This window comes from Ischnura elegans, chromosome 9, assembly GCF_921293095.1.
Source record: "Ischnura elegans chromosome 9, ioIscEleg1.1, whole genome shotgun sequence".
Taxonomy (NCBI): Eukaryota; Metazoa; Arthropoda; class Insecta; order Odonata; family Coenagrionidae; genus Ischnura; species Ischnura elegans.
In genome coordinates this window covers 107931430-107945314 of record NC_060254.1, presented here as the reverse complement: position 1 = coordinate 107945314, position 13885 = coordinate 107931430, and the positions used below count along the sequence as shown (strand labels likewise).

The following is a 13885-nucleotide window of genomic DNA, read 5'->3' as shown; positions in this document are numbered from 1 at the left end:
TCTATTTTCTGTGCATGCATTCGCACAAGTTGGGTGGTTACACGGTGCATTTTGGCGTTCATTCCCGCGTTCATACATTTAGACATTAACCCTTACGTGTTAATGTACCATGTAAACAGGCCTTTACCTCAGATTTTGATCTGGTTATTTGATTCCTTGTCCTGCGGTGATTTCTTTCAGCATGTGTAGCATATTAGAAATTATATTTTCTCCTCTTGTTTTTCTTGATGCAATACGAAAATGGCTTTACACACTTCCACCGTAATCCAATAATATTTTTTTCCTTTTCTTCTAATTGAGCATTCACCGGAAAAGTCTTCCTTGCGATACGTTTGGCTACAATTGACGTCTGCCTTCATCATGCGTAGTTTGTCATTTCCATCATGAAACAGCTGTAAATTGCAGGAAATAAACGGTAATGAAGGCGTCATGTTACGCATCCATAAGCTAATCTGTAGTTGTGATGAATGCTCCAGAGAATGGCAATGTAGCCAACAGATTCAGCTATAAACTATGAACGCCGCCAATACTTTTTATCTAAATTATCAGCAATATGCTTTCGAAGAGGCTTATGCGAGACTCAGCTATACTGGAGATTTATATCTGACAACCACCTAGCAAGACAGAATTTCACGTTTAATCATACTGTAATGGCTAAGTTTGGTATTTTTTATTGCTTCGCAGGTATGAGATTTTTTTTATTTTTGGCATCATCAAAACTAAACATAGGGTGAAAAGTACCCATTTCATTTCTATATTGGCCTAGATCATTTTCGTGGGAAGTAAGCGTTAGTTCGACATTTTAAAATGCAAATATAAAGTAACTATCTATATTATATCATCCAATGGATTTGTATACTAATTGTAAGACTTCTTATTTGATATAACGCGAAGTCAGGAGATCAAAGGTGAGCTTGTTAAGCGAGCGAAACCCATCAGTCCTACTCGGCCACTTTTCTTCGTGGCACATTAATAACTTATGCTATCACATCAATATTTTCGGGGGAGCTCAATAGACTTCAGTCACGATTTTACTGTCATTCGGATATAAAATTCTAGCCTCGATCTTTTCAATTGTGCGTATTTTATGTATTTGAAATCCATATGTTGTTAACTCCCACTTTGTTTGCTCGAAAAACTTCAACTTAATAAAATGGGAGTTAAACCTAATAAAAAACGACCTTCAGCCTACTACGAAAAATAGGCAATATACGACCAGTCGTGTAGGATTCGTTGGTCATATTTTAATCATTAACTTTTCCTCTTTCTCACTTGCATTACAGTTTTCCTGGAGAGGTTAATCCCCTCCGTCGTCTAGTGGACAACTGCTGCGGGGGTGTTGAGTGTCTCTCCTCTTTGCAGACCGTGGTCGACTCAACTGCCTCCTGAAAAGACATCCTCGGCGGTGAAAATGACCCTCAGCCGACATCTCTGGTGAGTAAATCATTGTCTCCGTATTTCCATGCACACCGCAAAACCCTCACCTTGCCCATATCTTCTCTTACACCTAAAGTGGTTTTCTTTTCGAGATTTTTGAGCACACTCCCGCGAATGCTTTCAAGGGAGGTTTTTCTCATCCCGCCGGCGACCCCTTTCATCTCGACGTTAATAGCTAAGTGCTCCCTTGCCATGCCAGGACGGCTGGAGGACTTGTAGGGCCGGCTTTCGAGGCGGGGGAGACCATGAATCAGACCCTAGACACTTTCTGAGAGCTCTGCAGAGAACGCTTGCGTCGCCAGACGTAAAGTTAAGTGAGGCTAGAACGGCCTGGTGTTTTGGCGAAATGTTATTTCTAGAGATGGGAAATTACAGGAGTAATTCTTTGAGTCCGTCGCAAAAATTGAAGTATGGGCTTCATGAAATACGATAGATTCGAAAAATCAATACGACATTTTCAGCTTATAAATTGTTGACCTTTTTCAAAATTTGCGTTTCTCAGAACTAGTGGATTAACTTCGGTATTTTAAGTTTGAAATATCCTTATATATTTGAGACAAGTATGTGATATAGATTTACAAATACACATTGTTACCGATACACATTGTTTGTGATACACGATATTCATTTGAGACAAGGTTTGGTTAATGTTGGGAAAAGTTTTCTTCGTACAAACTTAAATGTCATTCTGATGAATCGAGTTTTTAATAATTAATTCGTTTTGAAAAATATTCAAAAGAACGTCCAACGCATCAAGCGGGAGTGATGCGATGCGGAAGATGACGTCATCGGCCCTTTCGGAATTCCCCGCTACGTCATCGCATCGCTTTGGTCGCCTTGGCACCGAGAAACAATTCATTTGATCCATTGGTATAAACTAATTTGACGTATTAACATGTGAGCATTGTTAATTGCTCTGGAAACACTGGAGGGCGGGAATTTGCACTTATTGCCCGCCGTCAGCAAACGTCATACGTCATATTGCATTTGCGCGCAAAAATAATTCACGTCAATGAATGGCATTATAGATAACTGAAGATAAAAGGCACAGTGTCCGGCGTGATACGGTGGAAATCTTCGATATTCAGCTTAGTAAAACTACTAGTCTGTTTCCACACACTTTTATTTAAACCGACCATGGCATACCTTGATAATGGTACGAGTTTCCGAAACCATGGTCGGTTTGAATGCAAGTGTGTGGAAACTGACAAGTGGTTTTACTTAGCTGAATAACTGAAGATGTTACACATCTCCAGTAATTTATAATCCCATAAAATGAATTTACTTGAAAAGATTTTGCTATGAGATTGAGTTTTCTGCTTAACTTACGTTCTGCTAATTTTGATAATAGTGACACTCTACCCTGAGGAGACTCACAGCATTGGAAACGAAATAAAGGTGGCACAACCACGAGAAGTCTAAATCACCCAGATACCTCGGGTGATTCCGTTGTTATGTTATGATGGGTTTGGCATTGTATAACATTTACCCAAATTTATTGATTATTTATTTAAGTTTTATTTTTAAATAGGCACCATAACGTTCATCAGTTAGACTCATGTACGGCTGAGGAAGGTGGAAAAAAATAAGAAATTCGGAATGCCATCGGATTGCAGAATCCCTCCCGATACGTTCTGCACGGTATTTTCTCCGGAACATGATGATAATTATAAGGCTATTTTCTTGGCGATTGAATAATATCATATCTTAAATAACAGAACTCAATGGTCAGAATTTATCCCCGATTTCGTTGATGTATATATCGCCGCGCAACTTGGTACACTTCGGTAGCCAACCGCCTTTAGCACACAATCCGTACAGGAATAAGCATATGGAGAAGATCTCCGTTTTTCAGGTATGGAAAAGAAAAAAAAAAATAATTTTGAGGGTGGGCTCTGATTAAAGCGAGAGCTGGGCAGGTCCTCAAATATTTGCTCATCTTCGTGGGTCGCTTCGCAGTTGTTTGTCGACTTCTCAATTATTCTTTTAATGACTTAATCTCGTTTATTACACTGCTCCGGGAAGAGGTTGAGTAGAAATCTGTGGTGCGCTTCCAAAGATTGGGGTTAAAAGAGGATAGCAGTGATATACGTCGTATATTTTCCCTCACACGTGTTGGTGGGGAGGGGGAGGTGGAGGAGGAGTGAGGGGTTGGGGAAGAATGCGAGCCCACCTAATCGAGTCTGACCCGAGGAAGGATTGCAAGTGGATGTGTTCACGGCCACCCATCCACCTGATCCCTATCTCTTCTTACGCCTTACCTTTAAAAGACGCCCAATTATATTGAGGAGGGAATCGCCCCTATAGCCACTAGATTCCCGAGGTTAATATAATTTGTGGCAATAACTTCATTTAGGTTTGTTTTGGATTTCAAAATAAGCTAACTGAACTTTAATGTAGCCAAACTACCTTTTTTTAGAATATCGCACACGAAATTCCGCTTCGATATGTGGCTGATTTCGAATGGAGTAAACGCTATGTCGGTTAAATGGTGCTTACAAGGGCAATGTTGGAAATAATCTGTGAATTAGGGACGGTTGTTTTCGAGATTAAAAACTAATTCAAACGGTTGATTTAATGTTTGTTCAATTTTTATTTTCTTTATTGACATTTATATTTCTTAACTTAATATTTATGTATACTATATTATATTGCTTTATTTTATAATTATATGTAAGATTTTTTTAAATTTTTATGTCCTGTTTGTGATTCATATTAACGTAATATTCGCACAAACGAATTCAAAATATAACGGCTTTTCGGTCAAAATGCTTCAGAAAATTCCCAAGTTTTTATTTACAGCTTTTTATTTAAGTGCTAAAAGCACGATGAGCAATGGTGTGGCGTAAATTGTGCCCCGTTGGTTTTCTTAGCAATATCCATTCGATACAAAAAAAACCTCAGCAAAGAAAAAATATGTTTCAAAGTCTGAGATAGGTCATGAAGATCAATAAAAGAAATGGAAATAATGAGCGCACCAAAAATTGCCTTATGCATACATTAACTCCTCCTTGATTCGAAATCTAGGATGTGGACTCGGGAGTTCTCTGTTGGTGGCAGAGGCGCCTAACCCCCAAGCCATCCTTCGCTATCCAGAAGTCGACTTTCTTTAATTTTTTGTTGATGCATATTAGAAATACTGAGACAAATTATCTTTTATAAAAATCTCATTCATACAGCTATAAGACCAGTTTGCAAACATTTGCTTTTAATTTTTCAAATTTCTCTCATAAGGCAGAGAGAGTTCTATGAGCGAATTACGTGAAAAATAAATAATATTGGGCGTGACTTTATTAAATCGCTTTCGTGTTGAAATGAAAGAGCTTCGCTGGTTCTTTAATAATGGAACGTAAGGATAGTGAAATAAGGTAATGCAAGGAAAGGGAAAAGGATATTCTTCGTAATAACTCTTCTTTATGACTAGTTAAGAAATTTTCTAAGAGTCTACGGTGGCCGCCTTATTCTTTTCCTCTAAATGTGGCTGGCCATGGGCGTTGAGATTGTGGCTTTGTCGGCAGGGGAATGAGGGGGGTGTCCTGTAAAGAGTGAAGCTAGATTGCTTTTCAATGTGTCCAAAGTTTTACATTTCTACATTTGAAAATGACCTGAGAAAGCAGAGCATGGATAAACCCACTTTGAGCGCAAGGATAAATCTCGGCGTGACGTGCCTTCTTCAACCCTTCTGGATTTCCTCTCTCAGAAGTCGTTTCTCCCTGCCTCGAGCGAAAAAAGAAAGCGCCCGGAGAAGAAGGTACGTTCTTAAAGTCGTTGATTGATCGCGGTGTATCTTGGGTCGTGAGCTCTCGCTCGGATCGCCTCCAGCGCAGTGGTGTGAAATCTCGAGATGGGAAATCGTAGAGACGCCGAGCAGATATCATTAATGCATGTGAATGGTGCGATTTTTAATCCCACAAATCTCCCGTTGCTGCAGTCACGTTTCTCCGCCATCTTTGATTGCGAATTACGTATCTCGTTGAGCACTTCTGTACGTGAGCTTCGATCTACCCTTACATCGCTCCTGTACTGAGTGTCCAGTTCAATTCTGTGGAAATTGAAGTGGATTTACATTTTGTGGGAAACGACGAAGGTCAAAGACTTTGACATATTAACTGATTTGATTAGTTTTTAGCGAAATATGTATATGTTAACATTTGTACACTCACCTATCATTATAGTGAGTACCCAATATTGATGATCCTTCAAGCATGATGATTATTTATTATTATCCTCTGTCTGGTTACGGTGTAACCAGACAGAGGATACCTTGATAGCCATTATTACAGTGCTGGCTATACTCTGCCATGCACTCATGTGCAGCATTCTGGACCCGATAATCGTGAGTAAGGAGCGTAAACCCCTATTGCGTAACAGATGTATTACCCTGCGTAAACGCCCTCACCCTCTCGCCATTGCCATTTGTAGGTTTCTCCCATAGTTGGCATCTATATGTTTACGTTAGAAGTTAAAGCCGAAAGCTACATTAAATATACCCGCCTTGCGTATGCTGCCACTCCGACTTCCAAAAGCCCATAGACTTGGAACGGGGCGATATCGAGCCATGCTAAGACAAGAGCATGATTTACCACAAAGATTCGCAACTGAATATTGCGTTGCAACGTATTAAGCAAGTGTGTCGATTCCCGATGCAGCAAGACTTCTAATCTTCACTGAATTACGTTATTAACTAATAACCCTTTTCCGGTCCTTTTTCTTCCTCTATCGTGAGGAGGCAGAAGTGAAAACACAAAAGAAATGCCTTTGGCGAAAAATTAATTTTTCCTCAGTATGGAATTGGAAAATAGTAATCTGCCCCGCATTCTTCATCTGCTTATTAAAATCAATTTGTCCACATGCGATGCATCAATATTGCGATGTATCGTAGGTTCCTAAAAAGTTAGACTGCTTCCGATTCGCTAATATATCGAACCAATTCATCGAGCGTCTTAAAAAGATTCATGATTTATTCGCATTCAATGTCCATACGTGCGGGCCCTGTGCAGTAGTTGTTCATTGTCGACTGCTATATCAATCGACATCGAGGTGTAATACCAGCTGTAATGAACTGGAAAATTCTCCGAAATAACTATTCTTGATAATGAAATGTGTATTTTGCGATGTTTATTTGCCAATTTCGATGCATGATCACAATTTCGGTAGAAGCATTCATGGCTCGCATCGATGCTGATTCCCTCGCTGGATTTCCGCAGTCCTGTGCAGAATAGCTTCCTTGTGTTCGTCCTCGAGCCCTGGTGGCAGAGGAGTTATTGTGGGTGGACCGGCGCGGCGTGGTAATCCCTTGCAAAATGTGCGCTCCCTCCCTCACCATCAATCATTTCCCTCCTCCGCCGCCCCTTGGACTCCTTGTCTCTCGCGCTCCGCTACTTGCCCTGCAAAATGGATGCTAATAAATTAGATTCCAAAGACTGCTCGCATTATAAGGCACGGGTTGGCCTTTCAGGCAACAACCGCGGAGCGATTCCAATATATCTTTCGCGGCCGCAAGTTCAAAGTTGCTCTTTAAAAAACCGAGACAGTGTATAGTTACTCTGCCGCTCAAATTGGTTAGAGGATTCGCAAGAGGCAGTTTTGGGTGAGTTCGGCGAGATCTAGACCGCCATTGGAAGGAAGTGTGGGATAACTGTTTTCCACAAATCCTGACCCAGTGTAACATTTTTTCCTAGTGTAATTTTAGGTGCTAACTGAAACTTGCAGTATTACAAATGCATTTCTTTACGGCGAAGGAGCTGAAACAGACAGTGAAATTGCAACAAAAATGGGAAAGTTACCTAATATTTTCGCTCAGACAACTCTAACTTCCATTCATAAGCTGCAGGTAATGAAATACGTCACATAGCGATATGCACTTGTACCGAGATGTAGCGCATCGTTATCGTAAGAAATAGTTGCTACAATCTGTTCCCTAGATATATCTTTGCAGTATCTAGAAGCCCATTTCACAGCTCGTTTAATCAAATTGCTGGAGGTAAATTATTAGTAGCTGAGTACGGAAAAGTATCAATCGGCGTTTGGAGGAAAGGAGTTTTTGAAAATCAAATTTATCAAATAAACCAGATAGTTGATATTTTTCCGGAATGAATCAAATGATGATAGAAGAGAAAATGTAAAATGATTTAATTTTTATAAAAATCCATGGTTAAACTTCCTGATATGAAATATTTGCAATTTATCCTCATAAACTTCAAGTCATTTTGGCTTCAAATGTATGATTTTTCACTCTAATTCTGTAAGGTGTTTGCTAAAATCGTGCAAAATAAATTTGAGAAATGTGGTGATAATTTATTTAAAAACGGAATAGGATGGTCCTAATACCTGTATCACTGTCTTACATGTATTAAAGCACGCAAGAAGCTTTCTGAAGCGCTCCCATTATCAGGAGAAGGCGTTCGTCGGAAGTCACATGTTTGAGCGAATAAAGTTGAGATAGTCAACAGAATCGCTTTTTCCAGCAATACTTCCTTTTTTTCCTTCGCTTCCTCGCGGATAAGGGTGTCTGCGAGGGATGTCTGTGTTGGGCCCTTAGAAAGCCCTTGCTTAGCCAAAGAATTCCAGCGTTCGGCGCTGAACTGAATAAAAATATTTCCTGACGATAGAGGGAACACGCGTTATTTCTTTTGTTAGCGGGACTGCCAGCAATTTGTTAGCGCCTTATCGATCAGAAGTCTTCAATGCAATACCCTCTTCATCCTCCGCGGAACGAGTAGCTCTCTCCTCAGGGTAAACATATCCAGAACGGCTTTTGCGAATAGCACCAAGCAAAGGAGCCTTCATGGAAGAAGAGTCTGTCCCGAACGAGGTTGATTTATGCTACCACTTCCCTCTCTTTTTAAACGCTCAAATTTTTGTTTTTGAAGGTATTTACACTCTTGAGATATAGCGCTGGAGTGTTCCTGAGTTGGATAGATTATATTTATTGAATATAAATTTCTTTGAATAGCCGCAGTTATAGTTTATTTTCCGCTGAAATTCGACCCACTCTCTCGTCATTTTTGCAATGAACCCATTTAATAGTATGCCTTAATTCGGGCGAGGGCCTTCACTTAGGTGCTAGGTGAGTGGGAACACTACAAGAATCATCTGTTGTAGTATTCTAGGGACCGGAAGATTGAAATGGCAAAATCTGAGATCACATATTGCATTTGATTGCTATGATGGCAATGTTTTGTCATGTTGTTTATTATTGTTGTTATTTATCTTGGGTATTCCCAATAAATATGACGCTCACGTTGTTGGATAAGCTCAGGATGTCAATAAAATCTATTCAAAGGTATTTCATACGGTAACTTATTTCCAGTTCCCAGAATAGTATTTACATGTTAATAAAAGCAATGAGCCGGGGTTCCAATACTAGCCCCAAGTTATGGTTGCTTCGAGCCAAAATTTTGCATTCTCGAAAATGTTTACACTCTAGGTCTGCTTGAAGTACAGGACATAGTTTGTGAAGCTGCCGTCAAACTTCAACCCTCTCAACAATACCACCGCCAGTTAACTCTTTCGCCGCCAGAAAAGGCAGCACCTCTTCCCACTCGCATCCGCTAAAGCTTGCCGCGTTTGCTATGTATCAATTTTCTTCTTTGTCCGAGGGTTTCGAAGACGCGGCAGCAGAAAGGCCACGGCAAGTGGGAGAGAATCATTACGGCCGCCTCGGCATCCGCTCCCTCCTTTGTGACCGTGTGCTTAGGCTGGGAATTGGGGCATAGGGGATTATCGTCCTTCCATTGTTCTCCGGGGGCCTTGTATCCACCGCCGCACCCCATTCCACTCCTCCCCCCGCGCTCTACCCTCGCCTACCCCACTCGCTACCGCCGCGTCTCCAGTAAGCTGAAAGCTGTGCGCAATTTCCCAACCCAACCCATTCCAGCACTTCGATTCGCCAAAAGCGACACACGGAATTGGGCCGGAACGATATCCAGCCATGCATCGACCTGTGTATGATACATCTCCAAAATTCTCCAATAAATACTACATTTACATGAAAACCCTCATCATCAGACAGTCAGTAATCCGCACATTGATTTGATCGTACTTCTTCGTCAATTTTTCTTTGAATCAGCCTTAAAACATTGCTCTTTTTTTTACATGAAAACAGTCACTCACTAAAAGATTCAAGACGAAGATGGTTTGGATAGATGATGGCAGAGCTCATCTCGTATTAAAGCAACCGATGTGGGAGTTTCACGCGCTCAGGGGTCATTTCCTTTTTTTTTGCTTCCACGCACCCTGATGGTTTTTTTTACCCTGGATTCAAAACACAAACACAATAATTTGTTCTTAAACCACAAATATTTTTGCAGAGGTCAGATTACTCGCAAGCTTCTGACCTTTTCTCACGACGATATTCTTTTAATAATATACTTTTAATTGATTGAATACCTTGAAATTCTCAGTGTATTTACAGTGGACCGTTTTCGAAATTTTGCCTATCTTAGATGTAAAAAGAGAGAATATTGGAGAATATACCAAGGATTTTTAATTTAATATGCAGGCAAATGTTGAGTGAAATGTAACTCATATTTTCTGAAATGAATAGGATAATACCTTTAGCTTTAAAGCGAGTGTTCCGTCACAAAGAAGACCGGCGGAGGAGGAGGGAGGAATCTTCTCAAGACCTGCTGAAGTTATCTCATAGTCACTAAAATGTGGAAATGAATCGGAGTACGAACGAGCAGATACCTACCTTCTTCCCAACTTAATTCATTTGCCTTTGCTATGGAAACTATAGAGGTCATAGGTATTTCCCTTTTGTCCTACTATCTTGTATAGTTTCTATTAGAGACGCAGTAATCTATGAATTATGAATTTGAGGGTGTTTTGCTCTGTAGGTCTCATTGCTTCGAAAACTCACCTGAGACCCTTCCTTGATGTGAGAATAATCTAGTCTACTCTTCGGAGATGCACGTATGAATGCGTTGTTAGTTCTTCGTGGGCCATTTCATGGAACAATGCTTGGATTGATTAAATTCACCTCTCAATAGGGTAGTTTCCTTCATCAAAGAAAACGAAATGCATTGATTGCGATTCGCTACCCACCATTAGTGTATTCATAATATACAAATTATTTGGATTTAGAAATCCCAGTTTAGACGAATGGCAATGGTAAATTTTTAAAGAAAGTTTTCTTCGTTTGATAAGGTATTAATAATCCTTATTTAAGCCACGCGCTACCTGATAGCAGGGTACTCTACAACTAGATAGCAGCCTGCATCGTAGCGGCGCCCAATACTCTCGCCCCAATGTCACCTCACACGGCGGAAGCGGGAAACAGAATGACGTCACACGGGTTTTTCCCATCATTCATGCTTAGCCGTCGCGTTTTCGCGCGCTTGAAAATTTTCACTTTTCATTTAATCGCGAAAAATAGATATGGTCATTTAAAAATCTAAAAGCGTGAAATGCGGAGTAATAGCCTAAATCAAAAGGTTATTTCTCCAGGAGTAATTATCTTTTGATTTAGGCAATAAAAATGTTAGGAAACCACCCTATTCTATCCAACGCCAAGTTTTTTCCTAATGTTATTTCCTTCTTGACGTTCCTTAATAGGCACATAATCCCGCCTGTATTTTATTTCCTGCCACCGTATTTTACTTCTTTAAAACCCGCGAAAGTATCTCTCGTTCTATAAATTGAACGCTTTTAGCAAGCAGTTCACTACGAAGCAATGGCGGTCGAGCGCGTGTGAGACATCATAGTTCTGTATCAAATGTATCTTGGTGGTCTTAAGTGCTGCGATTTTTTCCCACCTCGTTTTTACCACGTCAGTGAGTTTAATTTTCTCGCTACGTGGCCAACCCCCTTTCATCTACATCTACATAATAACCTGCGAGCCACCTCTAAAGTGTTTGGCAGGGGGTGATCAATCACCAGCATGCGATTGGACTCCCACATGCACACCACACAGTCCGAAATACGTCACGCATACAAACAAAACTACCATATGCTTTTAGAAATAATAATAAAAATAAGAAACATGCATTAAGTTTTACGTAGGTTAGTAGGCTACACTACAAGTCATCTATTTATGAGTTCATACCCACTCCAGACTTTAATTGTTTATCTCGTAATGTTTTATCCTGGTATCTATCTAGGCATGTCGTCATAAAAAAGACTACAATAATCAAATGAAAGGAATACCATGGTGTAATATTATATGTGTGGAAATAGGAGGAAAGTCCTTATGAGATTTTAGCTTATAGAGAAGGGTACTAAGTTTATTGCATGTATCGTAACATGATGTTCCAATACAGATTTTTTGTGAGGGTCTGTCCAAGAGCGCGAACTGAGTCCCGGAGTGGTTTTTGATGGCCACCGACTCCAGCTGAAAGACGGTGATTTTTATCTATTGAGAATCCTAGCGTTCCCGATGATGGCAGCTTTCGTCTTAATAGAGTTCAGAATATGGAAATTCTCGCCCAATCATTTTGTGATTTCTCTTATATCTTGATTCATTAGATAAATATTACCAGCTATTTTTTTCAATCGAATAATGGGTGTATATTTGAAGATCATTTGTATACATAATATACTTATAATAATACTTACTTATAATATTGTTATTTGCGATATAAATGTCATTGACGAGTATAGAAAATAGTAGGTGACCCAGGACAGATCCCTGGGGAACTCCGCAAGATATAGGAATCCAAACGGATAAATTATTATCAGGTTCCACGGCTGCTTATGACCTCTTGCCTAAGTAGGAGCAAAAACAGTTTAAAACTGAACACGAGAGACCAAGCTTCACCATTTTAAGGATGAGAAGTTTATTATCCACTCGTTAGAAGTATGCAGTGAAACTGAAAAGGAATAGCATCGCATTCATTGCCCTATTAAAGGCAAGTCGCGTGTCGTCGGTAATACTTCGCAGGGCAGTCTACGTTCTGAATACATACCGATAACTTGATAGCAGAGAGTCAAGTTTGTCATATTAAGTTAAGTTTTATCCAGCTCTTAGGCATTTCATTATAAAGAAGGCCGCAGTAAACATAGGAAGGGAATGCGAAGGAGGAGTTAAATTATTTTAGGGGTGGAAATAGGAGCTTAGAGAGCTTTTCTCCAGTTTTCCTCATTATATAATTTGTTTCAACTCTTTGTGCAACCTTCAGATACACGATTTATTTAAATGCGGAAAGTTACACCATAAATTTCGTGTACTGAAACTGATCGTCGATCAAGAGTCTTAAGAAAGAATTGACACAGCTCTCCCATTGATACTCCTTTCAGTCATTCTTTTCTAGCTGATGTCTCCATGTTCCTGGGTTTCACCGCGTGGATTTTCTTTGTGACGACAGTTTCGCCGGTATTCCAACCGGGGTCTTCAGATCGAAATTGTCGTCACAAAGAAAATCCACGCGGTGAAACCCAGGAACATGGAGACATCATCTAGACAACGCCGCGGAAAACTACGCATCAAATTATTTTCTAGCTATTTTGTTTTTTTTTTCCTTTTTAACGTCCGATATCATCTGTTCCATTGATGGTGTCCACGGCTTTATTTTACCCTTTTCCGGTCCTGAATTGAGTACTCGTAAAATATAACGTTCATATATGAGTATTTTCTTCTGCATCCAGTCTGAGTATGTGGATGTATTTTTACTTTTGCGGTATAATAACGGTAGCTGGAAATTTTGAAACCCTTCTTTGTACCATAAATAAGGGTGGAAGACTACAGGGCCTCTTATTTACCTCTAGTATAACTCCTACAATGCGAATACACCAGCGCTTGGCTTTATCTTATAAGCTCATTTCCTTGGCTCTTTTTCTTCACTTGTCGTATCGCTCCCGCTCGCTGCGTGGGTGATGAGAAGGCCTGTTTGGTGATTGACGTACGTGGAGCGCAACACCCGCCTCCGTTCCCACCCAAGTTTACTTTGGAAGTGTTTTTTCGCGGCGGCGTGTACAGAAAGAAAGAGCCCTTTGAATCTTCCTCAGTCTCCTCCGACATAGAATCTTCCTCGCCTTTCAACGGCGTCAAAGTCGGCTCAAAAGATATTCTTCTATCGCAAAGACTTTGTCTCACTTCGACCGAAAGCTCTCCTCGCGAAAAAGTTCTCCCACCCAGGCTCTCTCCTTTCATTCTTCACCTTCCCGCCATGCAGCGCGGAGGCCGTCGCAAGCAATCGCTCCTTTTCCCCTTTGAAGCGCCAAAAGGAAAATAAACAAATGACTAGGACAGGCGCAGGTCATTACTCACGGCTAGATTTTCTTTCGTCGCCTGCGTTTGATAGATTGCCCACCTTTGGAGCGCCCTCTTTCGTCGGAACAATCGACCCCTTGATGGGAAATTTAATCTCTCTTAAAAATTATTTTCACCGAGTCTCCCATATTTATATTGCATTTTAGAGTTATCATACTCTTCTATTTTACTCCATGCACTAAGGCACCAAGTCGGATTTCATTGGAAAGTATGTATAAGTTCGTGGCTTTGAGAAGA

General features: G+C 40.4%; 1 protein-coding gene across 1 annotated transcript in view; it reads left to right on the top strand.

The window, feature by feature from the left end:
* The window catches only part of LOC124165207 (thrombospondin type-1 domain-containing protein 7A-like), a 1035737-nt gene that overhangs the window by 426051 nt on the left and 595801 nt on the right, over positions 1 to 13885 (top strand). The window contains exon 5 of the mRNA XM_046542486.1: positions 1284 to 1434. The gene's annotated coding sequence lies outside the window, so the exon portion shown is untranslated. The remainder of the gene's footprint in view (positions 1 to 1283; positions 1435 to 13885) is intronic.